At 39.2% G+C, this 16,305-nt stretch overlaps 2 non-coding genes across 2 annotated transcripts; both read right to left on the reverse strand.

Annotated features, from left to right (window-relative positions):
- Positions 1-11,411: 11,411 nt before the first annotated feature.
- Positions 11,412-11,485, reverse strand: Trnan-guu (transfer RNA asparagine (anticodon GUU)). The gene has a single exon. It is a non-coding gene; the product is annotated as a tRNA-Asn (tRNA).
- A 3,086-nt stretch (positions 11,486-14,571) lies between these two features.
- On the reverse strand, positions 14,572-14,644 carry Trnar-acg (transfer RNA arginine (anticodon ACG)). The gene has a single exon. It is a non-coding gene; the product is annotated as a tRNA-Arg (tRNA).
- Positions 14,645-16,305: the final 1,661 nt, after the last annotated feature.

The following is a 16,305-nucleotide window of genomic DNA, read 5'->3' on the forward strand; positions in this document are numbered from 1 at the left end:
TCGCAGCAAGAATATGTAATTAGCGCACACATAAGAGTCAATTATCACATTACGCTTTGCAGGGTTCCGACTGAGCATTTGCAAAATAGCACAGAGATTCTTGAAAACACTTAATATGCGAGAAAAAAGGAATCTTCTATACTTTTTTAGGCCAGAGACCGAGAAATAGTTGAAACTACAGTCTTCAACCGAAGTAGGCGCTGTTGAGATGACGCTCCCGGGCAGAAATTCGAGTTGAAAGAGAAAATTGCAGACTTCGACCGAAAAAGTCGCTCCTAAGAAGACTCTCCTCGGCCGAAATTTGAATTGAAAGAGGAAATTAGCCACCATGAAAGCTGAAAAGTAGGTTTTCGTGGTGGCTAATGCAGATTTCGTTCCAGTGATACACACAATAGACCAGGAAAGATTCGAACCTGTAGACTTCTCGCAATGAACTCGCTCTTAAAAACACTCTCCCAGTTATAAAAGCCGGCCGGCTTATAGGCGCCACGATGGTTTGAAGCAGTTGGACCGCCCCTTTATTAATTCTATCGAACTGAAAAAATTGTGTATTTGACGCTATTTAAGCGTAAGCCGAAGAATTTTCTGAGTCTTTTCACGACCGTTGACGGAACCCATTGGACACCAAGAAATAGTCGAAAATCTGGATTAACCAAGGTAACTAGCTTCTAAGAAGGCTCTCGAAACAGAAATTGGAGTGAAAAGAGGAGATTATCGCCCCACTGAAGTCAACATTGCAGACCTACTGTATATTTATTTACCAAATGGGTTAAATACCTAAATGGATGGGTTATATTAGAATAAGTAAATAGATTGATTTCCCCTTAGGACAGTTATGATGCCCAGAAACCCTAGGAATGGATCAAAAAGACCATTGCATATCGATAAAACGCCAAAAGTTGCCACAAATTCATTGAGGCGGCTAAAGCAATTCCAGTCAATTCGCCAGGCTCGTAGAAAGCATGCCATTCGAGACGCTTCAACCTTACATAGTCTGACGAAAGCTGAACAGTGCAAGAGAAAGATGTCCAGATGTTTCCAAGTCATCTTTCTCATTGGAACTTTGACAGGTTGCGTCTTCTAAAATCTTTAACTTCACTATGTGAGGGCGAGGTGAGCTTTGCTAAGAGCTAATAGTTCAGTGAACCTTTTATAATGACCAAAGCTGACATCATCTAGTATTTCATTCCATAAATTTTACAGGTCAGGGCTACAATGAGACAATGGTATCGATATCATAACAATCGCGCCGTTAGTTCTGCTTTCACCCGGACATTCAACTGACAATGCGTAAGTCGCATTCAGGTTTTAACCACAACCACCACGATACTCCCCGAGGTGCCAGTCCGCATGAGCGAACTCCAAGAGCTTCAACTCCTCGTAGTACAAGAATTATGTCCCCGGTCAGACTTCGTAGTAGATATTGCTCTGGACTGGTGACCAATCTGCCCTTAAGCAGCATCGTCACTATTTTTTTCATCGATATGTCCACCCCCACACCTAAACCCCAAGTATTTACAATATCTAAGAGATGTCCTTCCGCCCGCTCTAGCTCAGACTGCGAGCGACGTTCGAGCAGAAGAAGAAGATCGTCCGCATACGCACAACACTTACAGAATGGCTCGAGCTGCCCAAGCAGAGAGTCCATCATAAGGTTCCAAATATATGGACCATAGATGGAACGTCACTGTTGACGGTCATAACTTCGAAGCCGTAGAAATCCATCCCATAATAAATCTTGCCAACAGGTGTTTCTTCAGACTGATTATAATTGAGAAGTAAAGTCCGCTCTCGACGAACAAAGACCAAACTCTACAAGTCACTCATCATCACCGTCATGCTATATGGTGCAGCGGCATGGAGAATGAAAGCATCCGATAAGTTAGCGGTACGAGTTTTTGAGAGAAAGATTTATGGTCTTTGCGCATTTGAATGGCTGGAACGTGAGCAATCAGATATACGATGACATTGACATAGACAGCGGCTACGGTTTAAATGATGGTTATATACTATAACGGTCCGATATCGGCGGTTCCGACAAATGAGCAACTTCTTGAGAATCACAAAAATTAAATATGCAATATTTCAGATCGATATCTCTAAAACTAAAGTACTAGCTCGCATATATACCGACAGACGGACAAGACTAAACCGATTCAGCTCGTTATGCTGACCATTTATACTTTATAGGGTCTTCGACGTTTCCTTCTAGGTATGACAAACTTCGATCCAAACTTCATATGCCCAGTTTAAGGCATAAAAACGAAAACAAAAACAAACACAAATGTAAATAGTAAAGAAAATTCGAACATTTATGTATCTGCCGTTGTCTTTAGCTGTCTGATGCAATCATTTCGCATGCGAATGCAACCCTGTAATTCAATCTGCGCTTATCCATGCCTGCTACGACTATTCATAGTGCACGAATAACAACTAAAACAAACTGCAAGAAATAAATAAATACAAAATAAGACAGAAAAGCAGACGCTGCACTAAAAAACGTTCAAGCGACTATGCAAATTCGCTGAAATAATGTTTGTATGCCAACATGCAAAAGTGCTCGTAGACAAATGCAAACATACAGAACCGCATAAAGGTGCATATACACATATGTATATATGAATCACTGTGTGTGTGTGTGTCTTTGTTGCGCTTAGCTTCCTCCCTAAACATCTTGTCGGCCGACCTGTTTGCCTATGCGCGCTCATCTGCCTCAAGCCGCAGCGACGCCTCCCTGCCGACGTCGCTGAACACACACCTGTGTTGTTGCTGCTGTTGTTGTTGCCAAGTGGGCATAAACGTATTGCATGTTGTGCACGGCGGCGAGTAAGAAAACAAAATTATACACTTTTCATTTTATTCATTTTTCACTTTTGCGCCGTCAGCGCGTCTTCCTCCTATGCTGTCGCCGCAATCGCCAGGCAGTGACTACACACACACACACGCATTTGTATGCAATTGCCTGTCTGCTCCCGTAGTAGTAGTTGTTGTTGTTACTGTGTAGCTGCATGCGCTGACTCGAGCAAATTTATTTTTCAATTTTTCATTTTTGCTGTTGCTGTTGTGTCTTCCCCCACTAAGGGTTCAGTCGCAGAGTTGAAGGTCAATCGTTGTTTTATGTCATTCAACTTGTCCGTCGTTGCCGCCGCAACCGTCATTGCAGTCAAGTCGGCCGCCGACGTCCCACGTCCCACGTCTGCCGTCGTACGTTTTCACTTTGTTGTTTTTTGTTGTTGTTATTTTGTTAATGTTAATTTTATTTTTATTTTTTGATTTTGTTTGTGTATATGCCTCGCATGCAATTTTTATGTTTCTTCGATTTATTTTCGTAATCGCATGTTTCTTTTGCATTTACATTTCCTTCGCGTTTAGTTGTGAATTTTGATTTGTTCAACGTCTTTTTGGCGTTTCGCGTTTTGTTGTTGCTTGTCTATGCAGCAGATGATTTTCACACATAAGCACTTGAGAGTACATTGCACAGCTTTTCAATGTAAAATCAACTTGCCGGTAATACATATACAATACGAGTTTGTGGATCTAGATTTTTTTCGACGTCTTAATTTTTATACCCTGAGCTGGATCTATTAGAAGGGCCACGAACGTATCGAAAATGGTTAGGCGCCCGGATCTATTGAGCGGAGCTAGATTTCAGGCTATCCTTCAAACTGCCGGAATACTGCGATAACTTCCAGGCTGAAACCTTTGCTTTAAGCAGAGCAGCTGAGGCGTGAATGGAGAAGAGTTTGAGTAGTGGAGAAGGATACTACCTCAATCTACTAGCATCTTCCAAACGCAAGTACTAGGAATAGAGAAGGCCTGTGAAGTTCTACTGAACAACTACGGAAGGATACAGAAAGAGATCATTTAAACAGACAGATGGGCGGCACTACTAGCCTTAATGTCGTCAAAGATGGACTCCAACTTAGTAAGGACATGTAAGAGGGCTTAAAGCTAACTGGCAAGTCAACTGCATTTGTATTTAAAGTGGGTTCAAAGTCACAGGCTCATTTGCGGCAACGTGAAAAAAGCAGCTTCTCTAGACGAATCCGAGGGGGAGATAATACCGTGTCTGTTAGGAATGAGAATGAGAGAGCTCAGTACACAAATGCAGGATAGAGAAGCAGATACGGCCAAAATATGACAATACAATAACTAAGAACTTATAACATATGGTAGGTCTAGAAAAAATATATGTATATGTACATACTTACTACCATATGGGGGGATTATGCACTTGAAGAACATGTGTTAAAAATGGAAACGCCCTATAACAGCACTTGTTGCAGCTGAAAACTCGAAGAGAATAAGGAAACATGACAGTGTGGTATCTAAATCTCGAATGTCTATCTACAAAAAGGATAACTGAGATAAGTAGTTATATAAAGGACACAAATAATTTGAACACAACAATGATCTGAGATATCAAGATATAAACGTCTTAGCACTAATTGAGCCCGAAGAGGTCTACCTAATAACGATGGAAGCGACATCACAAAGAGCAATAATCCCACATCGCATTGCATCAGAGAATGTTCTTAGAAATAGCAAGGTGGCAAATATAGTGGCTGCGGGAAAGCGGGTGCATGTATACCGGGTCCAAAGGCATAAAGGCGTTCCCTGAAACGAAATAACTAATAATATAGCCAAAGTTGCTATTCGCTGCCAACCGAACCACTTCTGCAAATACGCAAGTAAAAATGATAATTAACGAAATTTCCGTAAGGGCTGACGGTGACATCAAGTGAGGCGGAATGTAAACACGTATGCGTTATACTTACGAGAGGCTAGAACACCTCCTTTGTTTCTGGTCGACCTTATCCAGAACTCGGTTTAAATATCTCGGAGCTTCGGAATTCAAGGGAATGGCTGAAGTGTCAGAACTAGATAACAAGTTTCTATTAAACTACACAAAAATTGCTGACTTCTTGCACGATGTAGGCTTCGGCTTGTTTTAAACTGAATCTCCATCCGGCAATACAAAGGAAGTGGAGATATATACGTATGTATGGCATGTCAGCCAGCCATTATGTAAGCTAACTTTCATCACATCCCAGAAAGAATATATGAATGAGCTATGTGACGCGATGAGTCGATTTTACCGTATGCATACGTATGTATGAAAAAAGGTTTACAGTAAGTTTATATAGCAGTACAATACTAGAAATGTTTGAAAAATCCGTTACACCTAGTTCCATGGTCTTCAATAACAGTAGCGAAGCTAAAGCTTAATTCCAAATATTATTGCTCTTTCTGGGTCATCGTGAAAAACCCTTAAATGTGGCCACAAAACTATCTAAAGCCTTGGACATATCGCCACAATCCATGCGAGCTTATTCCACAGTTTAAAAAAATTTGCAGAATTAGCTTCAGACTCATCGAATTTGGTGAGGTCTAAAACATGTATGTCTCAAATAACTGGTTCCATAACTTGAACTGTGAAGAATCTTTGCATTTTTCAAGTTCTCGAAAGACTAGCAGCATAGGTTCTGCCTGTAAAGTACCCTGGGATAGTCTTGACGTCGGACAGAGCAAAAAACTTCTACTATGTATGAGGGGATTAAGTAACACTTTAGAGGTCGTGCAAATAAAATCGGCAGAATGCAGAGCTTGCGAGGAAGATGTTGTAACCCTATGATATTACCTCTGTGAATACCCAGTCTTCAGCCGGCTGAGACAGGATATCTTTTATATGCCCACTATTGAGTTGCTTAACAATACTTAATTGGTTACAAGTTGGGAGCTCAATGGGGCTAACGATGAAATAACTGCACCAGAATAGAATTTGGTACCGAAAATACTAAGCAAAGATCCATAAGCCTTTAATCTTTGTGTGCCTCCTCTTTATAGAGCATTTGATAAGGCACCCTTAAAGAGTAAGCTTCTAGGACTTAAACTATATTTATACCCTGAATTAAGTTTGTCACGACGTTTGCAACAACCAAAAGGAAACGTCACAGACCCTATAAAATGTATATCTAAATGATCAGCTTGACGCGCTGAGAGCCATATTCGTCTGTCGATGTGTCTGTCCGCCCGTCTGTCTGTATATACGCGAACAAGTCACTCAGTTTTAGAGATGTTGATCAGAAATTTCGTACACGACTTTTGCTCTCCAAGAAGCTGCTGATTTGTCGGAACGAAGAAATTTTTCAGATCGGATCACTATAGCATATAGCTGTCATAAAAACTGAACGATGAACTCCATGTACTTGTAGGCATAACTTTTTTATTTGACGAGTTCTCTTCACGAAATTTGACACGAAGTTTTTCCAAAAGCATCGCTATAATCTCCGAAAATATTTTTCAGATCGGACTACGCTAACATATAGCTGCCAAACAAACTGAACGTTCAAAATTAAGTTCTTTTATTTGTAAAGGGTATTCTATCTTTGCTGCAGTCGAAGTTATCGTGCACGGATTTATTCTTATCTCGCTGAAAGTTATATAAAAACCGCACAACAATATGAGCTAGCGCGAATATGACAAAATATCTAATATACTGAAATAAGCACGTATGTATTGTTAACCCAGAAAGCAGCGCGAATTCCCTCAAGCTGCTATAATGATGCATGAATAATGTAGCGCACAATAAAATGCCAAAAATGTCTGGCAGTTTCTATACTTTTTTCGTTCTTTTCAACTGTAATTTGTTACGCCTTTGTGCTGGTATTCATTCGGTTTTGGATCGATGAAAGGTCGCCCACCTGTGTGAGAAATATTTGTAGTTTTTTTTTTGGTATTTTTTCGAAATTACTACAGACAGACAACCAAAAAAGCGCAAACCAACGGCAGAAAGGACAAGGGCATGCAGGTGGGGTTAGCAAACAGGCCAAAAGGCACAGAAATATGAACAAATAAACGCAGTGTAACAGACTAACAGACGAGCAGACGAATGTGAACCTAAACAAATATGCATGTATATACATATTACACTAAATGTCTGTTAGAAGCCATGTGCATTGGCCTTTACTAGTAAATATTTGTTATTGAATGTGTGTGTTTATAAATTTTACGCCTGTAGTTGTGGCCCGAAAAAGTCACGCCAGACGCTATGACTTGAGTTTATGAATAAATTACCACACTAATAACAACAACATGCACTTTGTTGTTGTTTGTATTTGTTTTTGGCGGTGTTGCTCCTATTTAGCTTTTCATTTAACAGTGGCAAGGACGCGTCTCGCCTGTCACGAAGCGACACGGTTGTCTGCCGCGGCATTTGAAAATGGTTATTTGAGTGTAAATGTGTGTGTGTCTGTGTGCACATGTCATTGTCCTTGCAGACAATATTTATATTTACTTTCGCGCACAAACAAATACAAGCTTATATATGTATGAGTGCAGCCACCTGTGCTCTTGGTATATGTAGTGAACCATCAAATTCGCTGGGTTGAGCAGGACAATTGATTTTACCTCGTGACGTCGCGCTAAAATCGTGAAATCTGCTGAACTGTGTCAGCGTTTAACTGGCGAGTTTTTGTTTACATATATATGCATATGTATGTATAGTATATATAGTGCTTATAAGCAGTGCAAAAACTGTAGTGGAATTTGTGGCCAGCAGGGCGTATGATGAACAATGTATGTTAAGGAGTAGGAATATACACACATATTAGATATTAAAGTATTGTAATAAAATTGAAGAAAATAAAATCCAATATTCTAATACTAACTTAGAACCTTTCTCTCGAAAACTTGGAACGCTAACTCATCAGATGTTATCATTGTCCATGCCTCAGCACTATATAGCAGGACGGAGATGATAAGTGACTAGCGAATTCGGTCTTTGTTTACTTCTCAATTGTCTACTGAGTTCGACCCTAGTAGTACCTGTTGGAAAGAGTTGTTCTGGATCAGATTTCGAAGCGGACGTTATTGTTGGTGTTAATACTGGTCACAAGATAGACGAAATTATCTACGAACTAACGGCGCGGTTGTTAATTCAACAGTAGATTGAAAAAGTCGCACTATAGGGAGTCGCCTTATCTGAAACCTCGTTTGGCATCGAACAGCTCGGAGAGGTTTTTCCGATCCTGACGCAACTTTTCATATTGCTCAATGTCGAACCTTATATGCGATGTTGAGGCGGCTTCTCCCATGTGGGGTCTCCCTTTTTATTGGGCAGAACACAGTTAAATGCCAATTGTCGGCCATCTTTCGTCCGACCATATTCTACAAAGAAGCTGATGCATGCTCCTTATCAGTTCTTCGCTGCCGTGTTTGAAATCCATCGGCCTCCACGGTTTTGTTGTTCTTCAGACGAATATTTGCCATTTAAGCTTCTTCATGGTCGAGAAATGGAACGTCTGCTCCATCGTCATCGATTGGGGAATCGGGTTCACCATCTTCTGTTGTTATGTTTTCACTGCCATTCAGTAGGCTGGAGAAGTGTTCCCTCCATAATTTCAGTATGCTCTGGGCATCAGTCATCAAATCACCTTTAGAATTCTACAAGAGTATGCTCCGGTCTTGAAATCATCTTTTAGTCGCCGCATCTTTTGGTAGAATTTTAGTGCATTAGCTCTGTCGGTCAGCTTGTCAAGCTGATCGTACTCACGCATTTCGGCCTCTCTCTTTTTTTGACTACAAATGCGTCTCGCTTCCCTCTTCAACTATCGGTATCTATCCCATCCCGCACGTGCTGTGGACGATTGTAACGTTGCTATGCAGTCTGTTTTCTCTCCGCTGCGACACGGCACCCCTAATCCTACCAGCTGTTCTATTGCCTTTTCTGAAAACCAATGGTTTTGTTAGCAGCTGTACGTAAGGAGCTTGAAAAGGCCGTTCCACAGTTCCCTTATACCGAGTTGCTGATGAGTGTTCTTAGAGAGCAGGAGTGCAAGTCCAGCAGAATATCTTTCGGCTGCTGTTGTGTTTGTAGTTTTTCGACGTCGATCCTTACTTGTATTTGTTGACGTGCGTTTTTTTGTTGCGCAGAGGCGGGTGCGTATTTTCGCGGCAACAGCAGAGTGGTCCTCGGAGCGTACGCACGTCCAAAAGACAGGAGACGTTTCTTCAGCCTCAACCCATTTGGGGATGGTTCATCATGCAGGCTGAATTTAGAGACTGTTGTGTCAAAGATCCCGTCCTTGCCCACCGTGTCGTTAGAGTCGTCAAACACGATTTTGACGTAGGTGCGCTCCAAGCACTCACAGAAGGCACCTTTGATCACATCGTCCTTCTCTTCCATCGGGGCGTGGGCGCAAATCAGCATTATGTTGAAGAACTTCGTTTTGATGCGGATTGTGGCTAGACTTTTATCCACTGGGGTGAATAATTTGCGCTATTTTATATGGCGACTGTAGCATATAAAGTCGTATATGTATATGCCTCAAATGCTTGCCCGTCCATCGCAAAAAGTAATATACGTAATAATCCGCAAAATCTTGGGCGATTGTGTCACTTTTTGTATTTTCATATGAAAAATATTCTTACTTTTGCCACAGTTTATACCATATCTTGTGTATTCTTCATTTTATTGAACAATATAAGAGTCACGTAACCGCTGAGTTCTGGAGTTTTTTCATACTTGTGCTAAATTCATTGTTTGATTACAACCAATTTTCTCTAGACATCTTGTGGTAAAAATTAGCCCTAAAATCATACTCTTTGCAATCTTTCGTTTAATCACGTCCTATTCTTATCTGCTAACCGATGAAATTTAATGTTTTGATTTTAGATGAATGCTTCGTCTGCTATATTTGGAACACATATGTAGATGGCGACACTTGCTTGTCGCTTGTCTGCTTGTCGCTTGTCGCCGCTTATGTGTTCCATCTATCAAAAATTGAAATAACACACGTTCTTATGGGATCAGTTATTTCGAAGACAGCTGATCTGTCGCTGCCATCTTCAAAATGTTTATGAAGCTGGCCTCAAGGCAATATTTACCGACAAGAACATTTCGCTGTCATGAAGTCGTGATGTCGCCTAAATAATTGAACTTATAAGAACGTGTGTATTTTAATTTTTTGACAGATGCCGTGGCCTTTGTGTTCAGAGCTTTATGCTGACGTTTTTGGCCGGTTTATCCGGAAACCAGCTGAATTTATTGAAAAAAAAAAAATATTCAAAAAAAGTCAAAAGTTTAAATCATTTATTATAAGAAAAAAAATTGTGAAAATAGGCATTTTTTCGGCCGTCATAACCCACGTAACTACCCAAGGTCTCCTCAAAAAATTGCATATGATATTTACAAATAACATTTATTAAAATAATACTTACATAAAAATCACTGATAGACCATGTGCTGAAATAAAAAAAGATATAAGTTTTAACATGTTATTAGATAATCGGTTCGGCAATAAAATACTTAATTACTGGCTAAAATTAGCTTGTGTTCGCACACCTGTGGTGATATAAGAACTTGTACATATACATATAATTACATGCACGTATATATGTATGAAATAGTATACATATATATACAACATATAACTTTTATATAGGTACGAAGTGCACCATGAAGAAGAAGTGCTGACATGAGCTTCAGCTCTCTTGTTATATGGCGACACTTAAATGCCCATAAAAATACTTTACGAGTATTTACCACTTATAGTTATGACTGCAGAAGATTTATTGAATGAATGCAAACCAACAATGAACAAACGCACCGACCACGACAACGAATTGACCAAAACATTAAACTTCTTCGTCTTAGCGCTTGCTCCCTGCGACGCACTCACACGACTTGACACTTAATTAGTCTCTCAATTAAAGTAATGAACAATGAGCCGAACAAAAATAAAACACACACAACGCACAAAAAGTAGCAAAATGGAAAAAAGAACAAAAAAACACAACACACAGCAGTCGAAGGCGCGACTTAACGCCTCGCACATGTGGGAGTGTCGTGCCGTGGGTAAACGTTAATGAGCGGTGAGGCGAGAGACGACACGAGAACGAAAATAAGATAAATGCACTTTTTCGGTGGGTAATTAAATTAAACGTGTTTGCGTGCATTGGAATTCCACAACAACAGCAATACGTAGCCTTTGACTACGGCGCGAATTGAACACAAATGACGTTTTCTCTCGTTGGCTAGCTGTTTAAGCGACTGCACGCCGGCTTGTCGCTGTCGTTTGATGAATTGCGTCGCAAATAATAATTTTGTATAGATTAATTATGTACAAATTACTCATTCGCTCACTCGCGACACGCAGCAAGTTCAATGCACTTTCGGAAATAAATGCAGAAAACGCAGAATTTATTTTCGATTTAATCTTTATTACTCATGCCGAGTGAGATATTTTAGTATAACGGTGTAACCAATAAAAGCAAAAAAAGAATGTAAAAGAATACAGTTTTTGTGAAACTAAATTTTTGCAAATTGAAATGTCTTATATTATAGGAGTCAAGTAAAAACAGGTGAGAATTTCAAGCAGAGAATAAAAAGGAAAATCAAAAAATTTATGCGCCCCCGGGTGGGCTCGAACCACCAACCTTTCGGTTAACAGCCGAACGCGCTAGCCAATTGCGCCACGGAGGCTCGCGGCGGAATTCTGACAAATGCGCGTTTTATCTTTGACTATAATAGAATAGAACTAAAAATAAAGAATATAAAATAATTGAATATATATATATATATTTATTAATTAGGTAATGTAACCACCAAATGGTTGGAAGCGCCAATATTTTGCGCTTTTTGGAATCAAGTGTGTGTATGGAAAACTTTTAAATTTGACGAGGAGGCCAAGGGAGATTATGTACTTTGAGAAGGACGACGTAGATTGTGAAGAATATGTAGATCTAAGTAGGTTTTTGAGTCTAGAAATTTGGAAAATTCAATTTTTTTTCCATATTTTGATATTCATATTCCAAAATATGCCCCTAAAAGGATTTATCCAAATACAAATTATTTTCATAGTTATAGACGATTTAGCGTTGTGGCAATTTGGACGGCTTAGGCTTATTATAAAACATAATTTTTATTTTTCGAAACTACTTTTTTCAATGTTTTCTAAACAGGCACTAATCGTCATTTACATTTAGCACCAACAGACTTGTACTGTAAGCAACTGGCAGCGAAGTCTGCGCTTAGACTGATCCTCCGTATCAGTCATCTGCAATAAGAAACATGCCAAGATACTTAGTGAGTTCCCATTTCAATCCAATACCATGGATTTTCGAAATCCTTAAGAATTAATTTTTCTTTCTTTTTTTGTGTGGGTGATGCGGCTGAATATGCCTTCCGCATCATCAGTGCTGTCGTCACAGCAACGGTATGTGCCACTTGCAGGTCACTAAAAACCCCCCTTCCCCCTTTAAGGAACGCTACAACCGAACAATATTGCCTTTCCTTCCAGAGAATAGTGGGAAAGAGGTGAGATGAACATGGTCACAGGAATATGTATCTATACGTATGAATTCAAACTAGATAGTCGAGTGAGAAGTGGTGTCTTTCCAGAAAAATTAGATATCAGAATCGACTTTAATCTACCAGACCACTACAACGTCTTTCAAGCAGAGGGCATAGCAATTAAAGAAAGCTCTTTTGTTATGACAAAGAGTGGCAATTTCGACCGAATAGACCAAGTCCAGCAGGCAGTGAAGAAAATATAGCAGTCGTAATTGAGAGTGCACAAGCAGACCGTGGAGAGTCGATTCGGCGCTGTTCGCAGCAATTCGGACTGACGAATGGAACGACTTGGCGCATTTTACGTCGAGATCCTAAATTGAAAACGTACAAAATACAGCTTCTGCAAGAACTGAAGCCGCTGGACCTTCCCAAGCGACATCGTTTCGCTCTATAGGCTCCTGAAAAGTTCAAAGAAGATCCGACGTTTTCGAGCCAAATTTTGTTCAGCAATGCGGTCCATTTATGATGCAATTGGTAAGGATTAATGTAAACAAGCGAAATTGCTGCATTTTTGACGAAGAGCAACCTAAAGCGATTCACGATTCTAAAGTCTATGCGGACAACATCAGGCGCGTCATTCGCTAGTTGGACGCAACGGATGCACTATCTGAGACGTAGCCGTGGCCAATATTTGAAAGAGATAATCTTCAAAAAATAAATGCCAAAGGAGGTTCTTTCGAATGATAATAAAAATTTCGAAGTTTCTGTGTTTTTTCTTTTAAAAAGTAGAGAACCTCGTAATGGACCCTTTATACAAACAGCCAAATGGCTTTGAAGTCACTAAATTACAGATTAGTGAAATAATGTCTTAATCTCTTGATGAATCTAACATCCTACTTCACGATAAACATGCAATGTGTTCCAGGGCATAGTGATTTTCCTGGTAAATGTGTAAAAGCGGTCTAAAGGTAGAAGAGGCTATGGAACAGCTTCTATGCGAATGCAAGGCTTTGTATAGGAGAAGAATCATAACTATAGCTCGAGGGTTTCTTGACGATGTTTCAAAGATTGTGTTTTACTGAAGTAGTACAGGGTGGTTCAGAGAGAATATATTATATTGAGGGGATTTCAGTTCCTGTGGTTTACATCTGCCTCCTAAAGGCCTAGGTGTGTCGTCAAACACCCACTCGCTCTACCAACCTACCTAAGTTATAATTAGTTGAATCCATCATTGTGCAGTTTTATCAAATGATTAAAATAGTAGAAATCGAAACGAAAAAAACGCGGTCTTTCATTTTTCCCCTAAGGTCGCATAATTTAGGAAAATATTTTTTTTTCCTTTTGATATATGAAAACAAGAATGATGAACAAATTGTTAATAAAAATAGAGTATGGACTGCAAAAAAAGGCGCTCTAAGTTTCGGCTTAGTATTTCTAAACACTGTTGTCACGAAGAAATTTATCAAAAAATATACCAATTCTTAGAAGGCCTAACCAAACTCCACATTTAAGGTTTCTCACTTAGAAATGTGCGTCGAACTATTAGTTTACGATTAGTTTGAGTGAAACAACTAATGTTAGTTTGAAAACCTGGATAAGACGGAATTTCGTGTGCGAAAAAATTCTGTTGAAAACAAGGCTTGGTTTGTTGAACATTATTCAGACTCTTCAACAGGAAAATCAACCGTTGAAAAATGGTTTGAGACTTCTGTTGAAGACAAGGCTTGACTGCATGAACATTGCAAAGTTTAAAGAGCGGAAGCGAGCAGGAAATAGACCCCTGAAAAGACAGTTGCTGACAAAAACATCAAAAAAGTCGCCAAAATATTTTAAATGCCCGTAAAGTGAAGTTGTTGATGAAAGAAGCTGAGACTCTAAAGGTATCAACTGAACGTGTACATCATATCATTCACGAATATTTGGGTATCGAAAAGCTCTGTGCAAAGTGAGTGCCGCGCGAGCTCACTTTTGACCAAAAACTAATGACGAGTTGCTGATTCGGAGCAGTTGATATCTGGCAATGGATGAAACTTGACTTAACAATTTCGCACCGGAGTCCAAACGACAGTTAGACGAGTGGATTTTGAGGCTGAAGAACAAACAAATTTCAGCCCATCTGTTCATCCGCAATTTATTTATAACACTTCAGAATACAACTAGTATAAGGTCAACAAAATATGATTGTGGAATTTGAATTGTTAAGTACGTTTTACTTATAATATAAAATTAGTAAATATAATTCCAAAAATAATTCAATGTCTTAATCAATGAAAAGACGATCCTGCCAGGAGTCGAACCTGGAATCTTCTGATCCGTAGTCAGACGCGTTATCCATTGCGCCACAGGACCATATAATCAAATTGTGCTCAAGTGCTCAGTTGACATTGAATGCAGCCGTACGAATGAAGCTCGCCAATTAAAATATTAAACAGCAAATAATGAAACATTAGACATTATTTAAAATAAATAAAATAAAATAGCGAGCTTCAGCGCTATTAAAACACATTATTTATTATAAATTAAAGCAATTGTTGGAAATCTTATTATCTGATTTCAAAATATTTCGCAAAGTAAGCAAATTTTATTTTCCTTTTAGTTTATTAAAAGCACTTCAAAGTCATTGACTTCTAAAGCGCTTTTGTATTGTTTGTTAATAAAGTAATCAAAAGTTCAACGCTAGCTAATCACTCATCAATTGGCTGTAATGACATTACCAGCAATCTACATACATACATATATACATACACAATTGGACTTACATATACATATGTACATACATATGTGTACATTAGAGCGTGTCGAAATCCGAAATGTTCTACGGATCACTCTGAACAATTTCGCTAAGAGACAAATGAGTCAAAAACCGGTTCCAAGCCAGCGATTTTTAAATTATTTAAATATATATACAAGGTCTATCGCAAAAGAAACAGGACTGTTAAAAAAAAAAACAACAAAAAATTAATATATTTCAAAACTTATATTTTTTTATTCAAAGTAGTTTCCTTGTGCTTCGATACAGCGTTTAGCCCGGTCAATTAGCATTTCAAATGAGTGTTTAAGGTCATTTTTCGGAATGCTCTTGAGAATATCGGTCGTCGCCTTTTGGATAGCTGAAATGTCCTGAAACCAGTGTCCTTTCATGGGCAAATGAAGTTTTCCAAATAGGTAAAATCACAGGGTGCCAGATCAGATGAGTAGGGTGAGTGATTAATGGTTAATATAGAGTTTTTTGTCAAAAAATCAGTGACAAGCGTCGACCGATGACACGGCGCATTATCGTGCAACAGGCGCCAGGACCCTGCCTCACGGTATTGTGGTCGAGCACGACGAATGCGTGACAAAAGACGCTTCATAACACCAAGGTAAAACACAGCATTAATCGTTTGGCCAGTTGGGACGAACTCTCGATGTACAATACGATCGGAATCGTAAAAACAAATCAGCATTGTCTTTATTTTTGACTTCTGAAGACGACCAACTTCTGATCGTCACAGAGGTCCTCACGACCTTCTTGGAATCGCTTAAACCACTCATGCACATTACTACGGGATAAGCACTGATCACCATAAACTTTTTTCATCATTTGAAATGTTTCAGTAAACGTTTTCCCAAGTTTCAAACAAAATTTAATATTTGCTCTTTGCATTTTACGATCGATGACCAAAAGCTGCTGTCACTTTTTGATCGATAACATCGATTGTAGTTATCCAATTGTCTTAAAATTTTTACGAAATGTCAACAAGAGATCAAACTTTTTATTTCATATACCACCAATAGGTGGCGCCACCAGAAATAGTTATATTTAAAAAGTTCTGTTTCTTTTGTGACAGACCTTGTACCTCTCATGACTCTCTAAATCTGCATTCCGCCGAATCTAATTTACAATTTTCTGAAAGTGTAATCTTAAGGCTAGGTGCCCATATAATATTTATACCTATAAGTAGAGGCTATTTACTCTATTCACCATCAACACTACCCCAAAGTAACTTTGGATATGTGCGAGTTAATCG

Source organism: Bactrocera neohumeralis, chromosome 4 (genome assembly GCF_024586455.1).
Source record: "Bactrocera neohumeralis isolate Rockhampton chromosome 4, APGP_CSIRO_Bneo_wtdbg2-racon-allhic-juicebox.fasta_v2, whole genome shotgun sequence".
In the NCBI taxonomy this organism is placed as follows: Eukaryota; Metazoa; Arthropoda; class Insecta; order Diptera; family Tephritidae; genus Bactrocera; species Bactrocera neohumeralis.